The sequence below is a fragment of the Tachypleus tridentatus genome, chromosome 7 (assembly GCF_004210375.1).
Source record: "Tachypleus tridentatus isolate NWPU-2018 chromosome 7, ASM421037v1, whole genome shotgun sequence".
NCBI lineage: Eukaryota > Metazoa > Arthropoda > Merostomata > Xiphosura > Limulidae > Tachypleus > Tachypleus tridentatus.
In genome coordinates this window covers 145,150,139-145,166,945 of record NC_134831.1, presented here as the reverse complement: position 1 = coordinate 145,166,945, position 16,807 = coordinate 145,150,139, and the positions used below count along the sequence as shown (strand labels likewise).

General features: G+C 36.0%; 1 long non-coding RNA gene across 1 annotated transcript in view; it reads right to left on the bottom strand.

The window, feature by feature from the left end:
* The window catches only part of LOC143258155 (uncharacterized), a 32,499-nt gene extending 17,018 nt beyond the window's left edge, over positions 1-15,481 (bottom strand). The window contains exon 1 of the long non-coding RNA XR_013032164.1: positions 15,382-15,481. This is a non-coding gene — a long non-coding RNA (uncharacterized LOC143258155). The remainder of the gene's footprint in view (positions 1-15,381) is intronic.
* Between the last annotated feature and the right edge of the window lie 1,326 nt (positions 15,482-16,807).

Below are 16,807 nucleotides of genomic sequence, written 5' to 3'. Positions count from 1 at the left end.
CATGCACTTACGCTAGGTTTTCCAGTGCTTCTTTTAGAACTTAGATCCTCATTCCATCTATTAACTCTATTGTCCAATGGTGTCCAAGCATAACAGACTTTCCAAAAATTGCATTGTATGAGAATAACATAATTCGGTTTCACCAACCACAGAATACCTGTTTTTGTTTTATGAAACAATAACAATTTTGTGAATATCTGTGGACAAAATTTTGAATTTTTTTCAAGGCCAAAATTCGTGAGATAGTATAAAAGTTCAGGGTTTTAAGATTAATTTTTCTTTAATGTTTTTAATCGCTTCTTTGTTTCAGAGAATTATTGCGTCTCAGGTTGTGTACAACAACACGTCGAGATCAAGTATATTTTTAATGATTTCCAACTTGAAAGTAGACCCTTTATTTGGCTTCTGTTTGATTAACTATAATTCACGGTTATTGGCGTTAGATGGAGCTGCTTGACAGTCATTGATATTCTTAATAAAATAAATTATTTTTAGTAACTGCTTTTGTTGCTAGTTTCAGAAACACACAATTCGGAAGTACTATTACACGGAACGCATTTTGATTTGGTTCAATGGCAGTTTGCAAATCACTTATAAATCCCCTAATTTGTCGGTTCATCTAGCTGTGGCAATTAAAAGTTAGTTTGATTATCAAAGTTTTTTCTAAATGTTAGAAAAAGTACAACCTAAACTTGCTTATATTAAGATCAAACTACGTAACAAGAACTATTTTACAACTCACATTTCTGCTTCTTGGTATTATTATCATATTAAATAACTCGAATGATAAATGTTAGCTATATACAGTTAAAGTTTCCATAGGAATAGTTTGTGACCCACGTAGTCTTCAAATTCTTAGCATATGTGTATATTTGTGAACAATTCCCTACTAAAGTAGATTTTTTACTGTTTGTTATAATGGTAACGTTTGTTTTCCTGTCTTGTGTAACTTTTATGAGTAAATGTATGCTTAATCTGCATATTTATATGTAACATATGTATCTCTGCTACAATGACTTGTACTCTGGTGAAAAGCCAACCAAATTAATAAAAAAATACATATTTTTATATTGTGGTAACCACATTAAGGAAGTCATTTTGGATGAATACATAGTTTAGTGCATACACAACACACACCTCCACACACACACATATACACATATGTGTATACTACTAATGGTCTGAATAAATTAATACAATATAGATTACTATATAGATTAATTTCGTTATTCCCAAATAAATATAAGTTAAGATAAAAGTAACATTACTTGACTATTGATGACCTCCTATCTTTGCTCCTATTTAAAAGGTTTGTAGATATAACAACAATGTATAGATGAAAGGAAAACATTGTGGTGAGAGAATTTTATTTCTAGATAACTATAGTTGTATTATAAATGTAATTATTGAACTGGATCAGCATCTTAAAAATAAGTGATAGTGGAGACAAGCTGCCAGCTCTGCAGCAGGAAATCTAACCATAGAATTTAACGTTGTATACCGATAGGCATAGCGCTGACTCAGTGGTGACAAGTCGACAGTGTACCTATCACATATACTTTAACAGGAAGTCTAAAAACGTTATGAAAATCACCTTACAGTGTTTTATATTCGCCATTCAAATTGATAGAAAATATGTGAAACATCTTCTATAACTTAGACTAATATTTGAGTACAATTTCTTATGCCTAAGACCTAATACGCTCAATTCGAATACTAAAATATAAAAAACTGAAAAGAAGAGGCTACATAGAAAATAGTTACAAGTTAGAAAAATATGATAACATTAGAAAGATGTCAATATTGAAGGTGTTGCATTCAAGTGATGGTCAAATAGCCCCTCACACCTGTTTAAATGTAACTTTGAATAAATTACCCTCTAGATTAACAAGTTTTTGATGTCACCCTTTTCTCAACGCGGATATTAGGCTATCCTAAAAAGTGCATCTTCATTATAATAATACTTTTAAAATGGTAATAAATAAATAAAAACAACCCCTTCCTTTGTTTATTTGCAAAACACGTTTCACTGTCACGTGGTTCAAACCCTAAATAAACGTACCGAATGACATAATTTTTAACAAGCTCATCTTTACCATCGTTGTTATTAACTCGATGTATTACTCATATCTTTAAATATTTTTAAGGTAAGTGAAAGGTTTCTGAGCATAAATATTGCAGTTCAAGGGATGCCTAGTTATATGTTAAAAAACAACAAACGATTATAGCTGTCTATAAGTGTCGCAGAATATCTACACATCATTACATGAGATGATTAAAACAAGATGAAAGTATATCGTTTTAGGTTTTAAAAAAGCCTTTTAATTTGCTCCAAGTTTTAGCCTGTCAATTCTTGTTCAAACTCTGTGCTGAGATTGGATTGGTGTGTTAAACATTGTATGGCTTTGTGTGTTATTCGTACTATACTTTTTATTGTAATAAAACTGTTATGTATTTATGGTTCAAGTTAAAAGCCCAAGAAGAGATCTAGTTCCTTACGACAAGTAAGTCAGTCGTAAATCCTTTGAACAAGTCTCGGTCAGTTTTTACTCCAGACATGGAAGGGCTTGATTCATCTAATAACAACTACCGAAAATAAGTGTTGTTTTCGTTTCGTATTCATTGTTTCGTGAATCCGTCATTTTTACACTATAAAGTTGGCAGATTGAAATAAACACCCTTCTTGTAGAGTACTTTTATACCCAATATTAAGCTGAGTAATGAAAGGTAACTTTAAAAGAAAAAAAAATGCCCACAGCAAGTCCCAATTGTTTTAAGACTTCGGAAGTAAAAGAAACATGTCTTTTTTTTTTTTAGTTGGCTTAGTACAATCCCATCATACATTATTACTCAAGCATTAAACTTATATATAATGTGGGATATCATTATAATCATTATATATATTGTAGGTTGTTGTTTTGAATTAAGCATAAAGCTGTACATTTGACCATCTATACTCTGTTCACCATAGGTATCGAAAACCGGTTTCTAGCGTTGTAAGTCCGCATACATACTGTTGTATAACTGAAGCTCAACATGTAAGCTGACAATAATTCTGTCATTTCAAACTGTTTGAGGATATTTTAAAGTTAACTATGTAGTTTGTTAAGACACTATTACTAAATAGTGATAGATTTTCAGTTGTGGTGATTCGACCTTCTTTAAAAGAATAAAAATTCGTTTTCACTATATGTGGAAATTCGATATTTTTTTCTGACTTAATCTCTTACAGCATGAATGATAAAGAAAACACGTTACTTCACGCATGCGTAATGCGACTGGGCGAAAAAAAGTCTTAACTCGGTTTTACTGTCGAAGCATAAACACTTTACGTATGTTTATTTCTTTTTAGCAAAGACACGCTGAACTATCTTTTATATCCACTACATAGAATCAAATTCCGGATCTTAACGTTGTACGTTCGTAAACCTATCTTCGTTCCACCGGGGCACAACATTTTATGTAAAACTAGTTTGTTTGGTTTGTTTGTTTGTTTTGAATTTCGCACAAAGCTACTCGAGGGCTATCTGTGCTAGCCGTCCCTAATTTAGCAGTGTAAGACTAGAGGGAAGGCAGCTAGTCATCACCACCCACCGCCAACTCTTGGGCTACTCTTTTACCAACGAATAGTGGGATTGACCGTCACATTATACGCCCCCACGGCTGGGAGGGCGAGCATGTTTTAGCGCGACGCGGGCGCGAACCCGCGACCCTCGGATTACGAGTCGCACGCCTTACGCGCTTGGCCATGCCAGGCCCTTAGTAAAACTAGTTACACAAACATTAGTTGGTATTCTTGCGCAAGGTTCACTAAAAAGAAAGTAATTAGGTGCAAAACTACGACTTTTATAATTTGATTGTTTGGAAGCAAATCTTTTAAAGTCGTAAAAGAAGGCAGTAACTAAAGAAAACCATTGTAGTGACATAATCTCTTTAAACTGCTCAGATGTCAACTGGTACACAGAAATCCGGTATACAATTTCAATACTAATTCTATTTATTCCCAAATAAAAGTATTTTCATGTTGATGAATTTATTTGTTCTTTTATTTTTGCATAATACGATTGTTTGTTTACTTTAACCTTTAGAATCGTGCAGGTATATAATTTCTTCTATAGTAATGCTAGACAGCATTTTAATATAATCCTGTAACCTCTGACTTTTGAAGATGAGTCTAGAGATTAAACAGCGGCCCAGAGAAACCTTATACTTAAGTTCTACAGAAGCGCTACTGTTTACCTTAAAACAAAACACAGCCCTGTAATCCCTCCTCAGAGATAAGAACAAAGGTAAATTTCGAATTTTCTGTCTTTCGCAACACGATAAACTTATCAATTGAATAAAGTATATCGTTAAACTTACGTTTATACAGAACTAGATGAACTGTTTAGAATCCTATCTTATCTAAATGTAAGGCACAGGGTGAGATTCACAGCGGGTTTTGTTCCTTTGGGAAATCTGAATACACTTTTAAAATCTAATTTACTTACTCATACTGATGAGAAAGACAAAAACAACAATAATAGAACAAATCAATAAAAACGTTTAGTTATAATATACCCAGAAAGTATTATAATATTCATAGACTAAGGCTCTAATTCATGAATAAAATATTGGCACGCATGTTTCTAAATCCTGTATTATTTTATTTTGGAACATACAGGTAGATTTAACCGTTTTTAGTTATAGGCCTAACTGAAAATAATGGCTTGTTGAAAAAGAGAACAAATATATTAAGAAACTTTGTATTTCAAAGCTTTAATTTGTAGAACTTAAATTATGGTAGTTGTGTGATAAAACAAAAATAACTTAAATCTTCCAGCCTTTGTATTCCTAAAATTTACCATTTAAAGTATGAAACTTTTTCACTTGCAATGAAAAACTTTACCACACTGTGGGCCCGGCATGGGCAGGTGGTTAAGGAACTTGACTCGTAATCTGAGGATCGCGGGTTCGAATCCCCGTCAGCTCAAACATGCTCGCCCTTTCAGCCATGGAGGCGTTATAATGTGACGCTCAATTTAACTATTCGTTGGTAAAAAAGTAACCCAAGAGTTGGTGGTGGGTGGTGATGGCTAGCTGTCTTCCCTCTAGTCTTACACTGCTAAATTAGTGATTTTGTTTGAATGAAGTAATGCAGTAAAACGCCATCACTTGCATATTGTTTAACAGATTCTCATGCGATCTTATCAACTTAAGAAAGTGTACTTCTATTATTAAGAAAACAAGTTAGTCCGTCAATATTACACTATTTAATGTGACATGTGAGCCTAGGTCAGAGGTTCTTAACCTGGGTTCAATCGAACCCCAGGGGTTCGGTGAGTCAGTCTCAGGAGTTCAGCAGAGGTCAAGACACAAACACTGTGTGTGTGTCCGTTCCGTTCACCCCACTCGTATGATTCCTGACGTCATGCTCCACTTGGCCATCATTGGCTGATCACGTCACATCACTTGGCCTTAATATCTGTGCTGCAGGGAACTTCGTGCGCTTAGCAGTCGACTTGTGACTGTAGTAATCGTGCGTCATTTGTGAGTTTTTTCCTAATCTTTCCATCCCTTCATACTAACTATGTCGAGCAAAAACATAAAGAGGTCGGACGAATACGTACAACACGGATTCACGTGTATAACGAAACATGATGAAAGTCAGCGTCCTCAGTGCATGATTTGCAGTGCCAAGATGAGCAATTTTAGTCTAACACCAGCAAAACTAAGAGAACACTCCCTGAAGCTGCATGGAGATGGGAAATACAAGAACACAACGTTTGCTGAATTCAAGGTAAAGAGAGCCAGGTTCAATGAAAAGGCTACTTTGCCTGTTCTCGGCTTTGTACCAATCGACAAACCAATCCTCACAGTATCGTACTTGATTGCAAAGCAGGACAAACCACACACCATTGGTGAAGCACTCGTAAAACCAGCTGCGTTGAAGTTCGCGAATATCATGCTGGGAAAAGCTGCTGAAAATAAGTGATCTCAAATTCCTCTTTCAAATGACACCATCAGCAGCAGAGTAGATGACATAAGCGATGACATCTTGACTCAAGTAGTTGCAGATCTGATTTCAAACCCAGCAAAATTCAGCCTTCATCTCGACGAGACCACCGACGTTTCCAATCTAAACCAGCTTGTTGTATTCGTGCGGTATGTGAAGAACGACGAGATAAAAGAAGATTTTTTATTTTGTAAGCCTCTTACAACAACAACTAGGGCAGCCGACGTGAAGAAACTTGTGGATGACTTCTTCAGCGACAACGATCTTTCGTGGGATATGGTTTCTGCAGTTTGTTTGGACGGAGCTCCAGTCATGCTGGGACGAAACTCTGGTTTTGGTGCACTGGTGAAAGCCACACATCATTGTAACGCACTGTGTTCTGCACAGGCATTCGTTGGCAACAAAAACCTTGCCTTCAAAACTGGTAGAAGTATTAAAAATTGTAGTGGAGCGTGTGAACTTTGTGCGAAATTGTGCCCTTAAGCACCGCATTTTCAAAGAGCTGTGTGATGAAATGGGCTCTGAATTCGAGGTACTTCTGTACCATTCTAACGTTTGGTGGTTATCCTGGAAAAAGGTGCTGAATCGTGTTTTTGCATTGCATGTGAAATTAGCTCTTTTTTTGCGAGAGCACCAACATTGTCATGCAGATTACTTCGAAAAATCTGAGTTCATTCTCATTTTGGGGTAAACATGGCCGATATCTTCAATGCTCTCAATCAATCATTTCAATCAACAGATGCAGGGCAGTGGAGTCAACATCATCGAAGCAGAAGAAAACCTGAAGGCTTTTCAAAAAAAGCTACTGTTATGGAAACGACGAACAGAGAATGATAACTTCGCAAACTTTCCCCTGCTGGACGACTGTGTAAGTAAGATCGAAGATGTATCTGAAATCGGAGACAATTCTGTTCCCGGGGAACTGAAGCAAGCAATTGCCATGCACTTAGATGAGCTCGCAAAGTCTCTCGACGGATGCTTCTCCACCAGTGAGTCATATCCAGCATGGGTGAGACAGCCGTTCACGTTTAGTGTTAAGACACCAGATGTCAATGATGAATACCTCGACGAAATCATTAAACTTCAGCAGAGCCAGATTTAATAGCAACTTTTCAAAACAACAACGCTCTTAACGTTTTGGTGTCACCAAATCGTAGCGTACCCTCTTATTGCTAAGAAAGCCCTTGAGATACTCATACCGTTTGTTACAACGTATTTTTGTGAGCAATCCTTTACGAAGATGGTAGACATAAAAACGAAGAAAAGGAACAGACTTTGTTGCGAAAATGATATGAGTGTGGCACTTGCCAAGGTGAAGCCGCGCATTTTTGAACTTGTCTCTGAAAGGCAACAGCAAAAGTCGCATTGATTTACAGTAAATATTCATTGAGTTATGTTTTTGATTTTGTGTGAAATTCATGTTATGTTGGTTTTGTTCTTTGAACACAGTGATATTGTGTGAAACTGATGCATGGTTCATTTTGTGCACTAATAAAATATCTACTTATGTTTTGAATTCGAAAAAAAAAATCATATTTTATTGTTTCCAAATTACGAAGGGTTCAGTGAATGCAAATACGAAACTTCCGGGGTTCAGTACCTCCAACAAGGTTAAGAACCACTGGCCTAGGTGTTTTTACCAAATTTTGATAAAATAGTTTAAACGGTGCATCTCAAGTCTAAGGATAAGATTGCTGTAAAGGGCGCCACCATGTTTAGTGATCGTCACGGTACTGCTGTATACATTTCCGCTTTCATCACTTTCAATCAGTACTCTGTCAGTCCAAATAAAGTCTACCACTATCATCCAATGACAGATGGATCAGTTGCTGCACCTCAGTATTAAACAAGCTGATCTCATTAGCCTGGATGTAGAATCAATTTCTGGCCAACTCATGCTGCGTGGGGTCAAGGTTCGGGAAAAAGGAAGTAAAACTTTTCACAAACTGGTCTCAGATAACTTTTAATAATATGGATGGGAGATTCAATATTAATATTTGGACAAAAGTATTTAAGGCAAAGGAACATCTCGAAATTCCATCATTTTTTCCCCTTCCAGAATGAAATATTCCTTACAAACCCAATAACGAAGTCATTCAGCATCATGCTCTCAAAGTTTTTTCTATGTAATGAAACAAACAGTGCAGTTAACTTTGTAAAAATATCCTTGAGATAGGCAAGAAGTAACACCTTACGTATGTCACACAGAAAATACCCAAAATCTGTATTGCTTGTACAATCTGAAACATATAGCAAACAGTTCCTCTCGCAGGGTAAACAGTCTTTCAAGCCCCTTTCCTTACAAAGGCCATGTTACCTCTTTATAAACAAAACCACATGCTACTTAATTCTTCTTTATTAACAGCTTTAGAACCATGTGTGCACAAAGCTGAGGAACTTTGAGGTAGTTCATAAGGAACGTCACATTCTGTAAAATGTCATGAAGCTCAGAGCCCAGCTCCTTTACAGCCAACTGTTTCTTGTGAATCATACAATATTCGCAGGCAGATGGTACCAGTTTGTTTTTTTCAATCAAGGTTTGTAACACTCTCTTGATGGAGCTCCAAGAGTGAAAAATATTGCAAGACGATTCCATGGAATATTATAAACCAATTCAGTACATCAAAAATCTCCTCTTCTGTTTACTGGCTATAAAGAAGGAAACAGAACAAAATGTCTTCGATTATGTCATTCTTCCATATACGACATACTTAAGCCATTAAATGGACCTCAAATCTTCTGTGCTAACGTCTGCTTGAAGTGTAAAAGCCTCAGTTGTACGAAGGCGCTCTACTAGTATTCATTCTTATGTTATTTTAAAGCGTAATAACTTCTAATTTGTTTGCCTCTGCTTTACCAAACAAAATTGTGACTATATCAGCGAGAATTGGCAAAAACCACTGTTCTCCAGATGTTTGAAGTTTTTCGTACTGTAATATATGCGGATGCTTGCTTCGAATGAGGCTTTTCATGCAAATTTTGGTACAGACATTTCTTTTTTGTAATTTAATTTTTATGCTCCATTTTCTTCTTGCGATTCACGTTGGGTTTCAAAATGACGACGCAACGTATTTTGTTTGATACTTTCTAAGGACACAACTGAGAGTTATAACGCATAGTAAACTCTCTTTATTGTTCTGCAGCACACTTGTCAAAATAAGTTCATTGAAGATCTCATCCAATCTTCTTATGGGCTTGTTGCCTCCAATTTTAGCGTTTCCTCTTGAAGTTTTGCCACTGCTTGCACCTAACATGAGTGGTTTGGATTCTTTAGTACGGACTAACATCCTGTTATTACCCATGTGAGAACTAGGTCAAACACAAGTGCTGGTATAAATTACATATTTAATCACCAGAGTTGGCCCATAAGATCAATCAGCAGCCCCCTCCCAGTGGCACAGCGGTATATCTACGAACTTATACTGTTAGAAACCGGCTCTTGATACCGTGGTGGGCATAGCATAGATAGCCCATTGTGCTTAATTCAAAACAACAACATAAATCAACAGCGCTTCTAACAAATAATGCAGATGCTACTGTGATAGCATAAATAACAGTACATTTCAATCGGATCTTTCAGCTTTTTGTACTACGTATGATTTTTTTCTGTCTCCGAGTTCTCAACTCCAAGTTCCGGATGCATTGATATATTTTATAAGGTAGTCATGACTGGTGAGCCAAAGTTTGTATCTCCTTCGTACGTTGCTATACAAATTTGTTTGTGTCTTATCTCGTTTTTGCACAAAAACTTTGACATAGCTCTCCATTCCTAATTTTCCAGGAACACAACTACACTATCATATGACTGGGAATACGGTGTGATCTAAATATATAGTTGTTAAACGTGCTGACCGTGGCGAGACACTGTATTAGCAGAAGCAAGTCATTCTCAGAAAGTGCAATTAATTCTCAGTGCAGCCATATTCTTAATGGAGTGATGGGAGAAAAATAAAGGTTTCTCCAAAAATATTCATTCTTTGATAGATTGTTTAGGCAGATTATTCATGATGAAAGTTTGTAGAATGGACGGCAACTGCCTGTTGAGGAGACACAAGTGCAGAGGACGACGTTTCGAATGTCTTCCGTCTTTGATCCTCAGACCTGAAGACGAAACGCGGAAGACTTTCGAAACTTGCGTCTCCAGAGCAGGCAGTTGCCATCTATTCTAAAAAGTTTCAATAATATTCATGTTATATATAGTTTTACAACGAGTATTTTTCTAGACACATGAAAGTAAAAGAACCGCATTATTTTCACAGTCACATACTAAGGGTAGCTACGAAATCAAAAGCTCACTTGAATTCGTATGTATCATAATTACTTGTTTCGTGAGATATACGATTAAAATAATTTTAAGATCTGAACTGTGTTCATTTATGGGCTTGAAATAGTCACTGCTTGTTGTACAGCTTCAACAGTTTTATCAAAAAAACGAATAATTATTTTCGTTCCACCTCTGATTTGTTTTACTTAACGACCCATCATTCCAGTTAAAGAGATGGTGGAAAAATCAGAATAATAAATTTGTATGTGTGTTTTTGGACAGAATAGCATACGGACAACTAGTACTTTCAACTGATTGTGGTATTTATTTTGTAGCGTGGGATGAAATGATGCAAATTACAACTTAAAAACTGAAATACAAAGCAAACCCAACTGTCTCGTCTTGTTGAATAGCCCTAAAACCTGAACGTTCTGTCCTATTGAAATAATATATGTAATGATTAGTTATGAACAAAAGTAAAATGAATATTTTTGTCAGTGCTGAAACTCTAACATATAAAATGTATATACTATGTGTACATTTTGTTTAGGTATGTATAATAAAGGTAAACAGTAAACTTTATACACGCCATATATATATATTTGTGTTTTTTTAGGTAATCTTAATAAAACGCTTCATGAATTTCATATCTGTGGGAACTTTCGAAGTATAGAATTCACTAAATGGTAATGGCGTTTAGTGGAATATCTTACAGTTTGTTGTTCATCTTTCTGATAAATAAATTATTGAACAAGATAATTAATGGATGATGTTTAACCAGATTCTTATCTATATTATATTTCTGGCTAATGTTGATGATAGCTGGAGTGCTGTGCTCTCCAGTACCACAGCGGTAAGTCTGAAGATGTTTAATGTTGAAAACCGGGTTTTGATATCCATGGTTAAGCTTTTTGCTTAACAAATAACAAACAAACAACCTTCAACTGAACTGATACATCACAAAAATGTTAAATGTATATATAAAAAACATTTTTATATTAGCTGTGTTTCTATGGCATTAATGTGCTATAGTTTATAACGTGAAATAATATCGTTGTATATTTGGCATTCGCTCCCTCATTAAGGTAAGCAACTATTTAAGGTCATGTTGCAATAAAACTATCAGGACTGTGTGTGAAAAAGAGTTAGAATGTTTTAGTTGTAGTTAGTTGATAGTAAGTAAAGCTAACAAACTTAATATTTTAAAGTGTTATACGTATAAAGATTTAGTCAATTCGAATATGTAGAAGTAATAAATGGATTTTGTTGCTTGGGATGTAAGAGGTAAGGTTATTTACGTCATATGTATCTTCTTGCAATTAGAATCTTTGTGTATTAAAGATATATGGGGCACTTGTTAGGGGCTTGACATCAAGTAGCGAATCTAACTACCATTGTCTCACAACATTATTAAGCATCAACGGCATATCTTCACGTGTATAAGATACGTTTATGTTTTGAAAAAGTCTTAATTTAATACATCTTATAGTAAAAACCTAGTACTGTCATTAACACCCAAACACCACTCTAGGTTTCACTTGTCTACAATGCGTGTACCTAAACAAATACACGCACACTTTCATATCGTACCAGAACACACAATATTTTAGGTGTTGCATACAAATATAGCTGTATATCAAGAGAAGGTCAGGAGTAACCAGTACCACTCTTAATATTTGTCCGCCAATATAAATATTTTCTGTATAACTCCAAGCTCAGTGTGTACCATGTCTTCATGTACCATACAGCTGTAGACGAATAAAACCAAGCTCTACAAAACATCGTCCAGGCAGCCTTTTTACTTTTATACGATACCTGTTAGTTTTGTTTGTTTTGAACTTCGCGCAAAGCTACACGAAGGTTATCTGCGCTAGTCGTCCCTAATTTAGCAGTGTAAGACTAGAGAGTAGACAGCTAGTCATCACCACCCACCGCCAACTCTTGAACTACTCTTTTACCAACGAATAGTGGGATTGACCATCAATTATAACGCCTCAACGGCTGAAAGGGCGAGCACGTTTGGTGCGACGGGAATTTGAACCCGCAACCCTCAGATTAAGAGTCGAACGCCTTAAACCACCTGACCAGTGTGTTAGTAACTCTTTACGCATGCATGTTCAGATTATACCAAAAGAACACATCATGCTTTTTATACATCACAGTACATCTTTATACATGTTCAAGTGATGCCACTGCATTTTGTCCTTGATAATTCTAAAAGAATTATTGTGTCATGGGCGTAACTAGATATGGGACTGGGTGAGTTGAAGCCCCGCCCTAGTTTTGTAATTAATTGTTTGAAAATAAAATTAATTCTTGTTGCAAATTTTGAACGAAAATAACCTGTACATAGAATTTTTAAAATTCGAGATTTAAATTAAGGTTATTTAAAGAGTACATAATCTTAAGTACACGTATATTCAAAAGTGTTTAGAATTTATCTTCCTATTATAATTTCGTGTCCCCCAGCAGGTTAACCGTAAGTTTATGGATTCAAAAACGCTAACTACCGGGATTTGATTTCCCGTGGTGAGGAGAGCGCAAATAGACAGCCCACTGTGTAGCGTTGCGCAAAAACATTATAATTTTGCAGCTACACACATATGTAATGAATTTTGGTTTTGTTTAGCTGATACCAAATATTCACGTAATTTATATTTTGTGTTTGTGCTATTTGATCGCTGGGAGGCCTCTCACTTCACCCTTTGCGTTTAAATTTTGGATATTATCACAGTATACCTTTACAGAACTTTATGAGTTTTTCATATTACATTTGTACTTTAATACGTTGTACCAACAAACACTCAGAGATACACGAGACAGAACTCGATTTAAACTACACTCTAAATATTTTCTGAAGTTATTTTCTAAATGCGTCTACATTATGAAAACAAGCTCATGTAAGTAATCAATATAACAAAGCGGAAACTCAAATTGACTGGTTAGTGTTAACACTGAAGTGATTTACTTGGTTGTACACAGTGGCTATTTCAATCACACTCAGTCTACGCGAATCTAGATATAATTGTTTACTTTCTTTTTTAACCATATATTTCACTCAGCCCTTCAGGATAGTTATCCAAATATAACTCTGAGGAGAGTGCATGAATGCGTGAGATAAGCCTTAACTTGCACAGAAACACTCTCCCAAACAATAAGTTGATATGTAATTTGAAGCGTAAAACACCGACTTCTAATGTCGAATTCCATTCTATTTTCACCACCATCCCCTCCCGCTTCCCTTGTGGCACATCAGAACATCTATGGAGTTACAAGGCTAGTGGTGTGCAGAACACAGATAGCCTATTCCATACAAACACATGTGATGTGTACTGTTACTAGGCAAAGTATGTATGAAGATTTCATTTCACGTTTTCTTCACATTTGACAGATTAGTAGCTGCAACCTTACCAACAATATTTGAAACCACGGGCAGCTATATCATCGATATGAAAAAACAAATTGAACTTCACGATATATTCTTTGGCAAATTTTAAATTAAGAATGAGTGATATATTTGTGTTGGTCCAACTGCCCATGGTGAACTAGGTTTTGAGGTTTAATAACAAATCCGGTGCCCGGCATGGCTAGGTGGGTTAAGGCGTTCGATTCGTAATTTGAGGCTCGCGGGTTCGAATACCCGTCGTACTAAACATACTCGCCCTTCCACCCGTGGGGGCGTTGTAATGTAACGGTCAAACCCACTATTCGTTGGTAAAATAGCAGCCCAAGAGTTGGCAGTGGGTGGTGATGACTAGCTGCCTTCCCTCTTACACTGCTAAATTAGGGACGTCTAGCACAGATAGCCCTCGAATAGCTTTGCGCGCTATTCAAATAACAACAAAAAACTTAATAATAAATCTAGTCAAGAATCTCGCTAAGATAAAGAGAAACAAAAAATGTTGCTTGATTTGATGGTCAATTTTTTAATGATCAATAGTCACGTAATAAAACAGACGTCTAGCTTCCAGTTAATCTTACAATACTCGCAACTGAATATTAGTTTCAATCAAATATACTGTTGTTTTTGTAAACCTTTTCTTTTCCTCACAACTTGCAATATAAAAAAGATATTTACATAAATATTGTTTTGTTTTTTGCATTGCAGTTCGTTGTGTGGGTAAAAACAGGTAAGTACACCCTTTTGTTATGAATACCCTTCACTTGAGAGATCTTGGGATTTTACAAAAAGGAATAATGGTGTTTATACGTGCTGTTGTTTTATTTGCTGTATTCTGAAATGTATAACTACGTGCAAAAGAATTAAGAATTGGTTCACATTTTTGTAGATTTCATTTACTTATTGATAGATCGTTTGTACGCTTTAAAGAAAGAAAACAAAAAAAGAGTATTATACTAACCAACGATCTACATATTTAAAATACGTTTATTTTTTACTTTTAGTGTTGTTCGTTTGTTTAAAGTTTGGTTTGTTTTAAATTTTGTGCAAAGCTACACGAAGGCTATCTGCGCTAGCCGTCCTTAATTTAGCAGTATAAGACTAGAGAGAAGACAGCTAGTCATCTCTTGGGCTACTCTTTTACCAAAGAATAGAGGGACTGACCGTCACATTATAACGCCCCCATATCTGAAAGGAAAAGTATCTTTAGTGCGAAGGGGATCCGAACCCGCGACCTTGTTTACAGTTAAGCGCAAAACTACACTTTCCGTTATCGGTGCGCTGCCCATCATAGGTATCGATACCTGGTTTCTTGCGTTTTAGTCCGCAGACATGTCGCTGTGCCAGTGGCATGGGATACTTTCAGTAACTACTCACATATTATATAACTTTATATATTCACTTCATGACAATCGTGTTCAAAATATAAACCATTTAAATTAGGCAATTAAACGAAAAGAGGTTACTGCATGGAAAACTTTAATAGTTTCAAATTATTATTATTTATTTAAAGCAGGTAACTTTGAATGAAGTGCTAATAAAGTACACTGCAGAAAACACTGTAAAATGTATATATGTGCATATACAATTATTTTACAAATACATGCGAAATTTTCGGGTACGTAATTTGATTATAAGACCATTATATTTATAAAACAATGCAAGAGAGATTAAATACAAATCATATACAAAATGTTCTAAAGAGCAACGCAAAATCCTTACCTGAAATGGAACAGAGCAACTCAGCTAGCTCTGAGCACTAGCTGTAGTTCAGTATTATTGGGCAAACTGATTCCCAGTCTGATATACTTAACGAACAAACTCACCTCAAGACAACTATATATATGACGTCAGCAAAACTGACCTGTTTTTTTTATTCTTAACGTTGCCATACCCTGCCTGCGTAAAATACGAAAGTGATGACGTCAAACCAAGCTGTCAATTCCACTGCAGCTCGATAGGTTTCTCTGCAGGAATACAAAGCTCGTCATGCATAATATTTGATGAGAATGATAAGCACCCAAATCATATTTATTCTGAAGCAAGCCTCACAAAATCGAAATGAAATATAAGAATCCAAGCTACAGACTTCTTAAGAAATGCCTTAACTGGCTTGAAACTTATCAAAAAAATGTGTTCATTTCTTATATAGATTTTTTTTTCTTCTGTGACACTTGATATTTAGTGAAATTCTGAATTCTATTTTCTTATTGTTTTGCAAACAACGCAATCTTGTATAAATATCTCTCGTGAAATACGGGTTGGATAAAAGTATTTGTTTGAAGGAGACGGGTGTAAACCGAACAGTTTATTCTCCGCAAGGGGCCTGGCATGGCCAAGCGCGTAAGGCGTGCGACTCGTAATCCGAGGGTCGCGGGTTCGCGCCCGCGTCGCGTTAAACATGCTTGCCCTCCCAGCCGTGGGGTCGTATAATGTGACGGTCAATCCCACTATTCGTTGGTAAAAGAGTAACCCAAGAGTTGGCGGTGGGTGGTGATGACTAGCTGCCTTCCCTCTAGTCTTACACTGCTAAATTAGAGACGGCTAGCACAGATAGCCCTCGAGTAGCTTTGTGTGAAATTCCAAAACAAACAATTCTCCGCAATGCAGTTGTAACGTTTTTTTAAGCATTCAGTCCAGAATTTAATTTTGATATGAATATACATATATGTTACATAAAATTAGAAGTTAAAAGTTGAGTAAGAGTCAAAATTTCAATCACAACTTCAGGTGTCTGTCTCTTGGGAAACAAACATCGTTGAGCCAGTTCTTAAAATGTAGATGTGTATATCCATTCACGATTACTTTTGAAATGCACACTTATGTGAAAGCAAGTAAATTTACTAGTTTCAGGAATTTTTGTTGACGACAAAATGCTTTTAGTGCATTTTATATTATATTTACCTATTTTACAGAATTTCATCTTGTAACCACGTGCAAAGTTTGAAATTAGAGATTGTCAGTAACGTTATTGGTTTATTAATATAAAGCTAAGAACCATGGACGTTTGCATGGGAGATGACACTTGTCCCTTGGAAAAGGCCCGGCATGGCCATGTGGTTAAGTCATTCGACTCGTAATCTGAGAGTCGTGGGTTCGAATCCCTGTCACATCAAATATGTTCGCCCTTTCAGTCACGGGGGCGTTA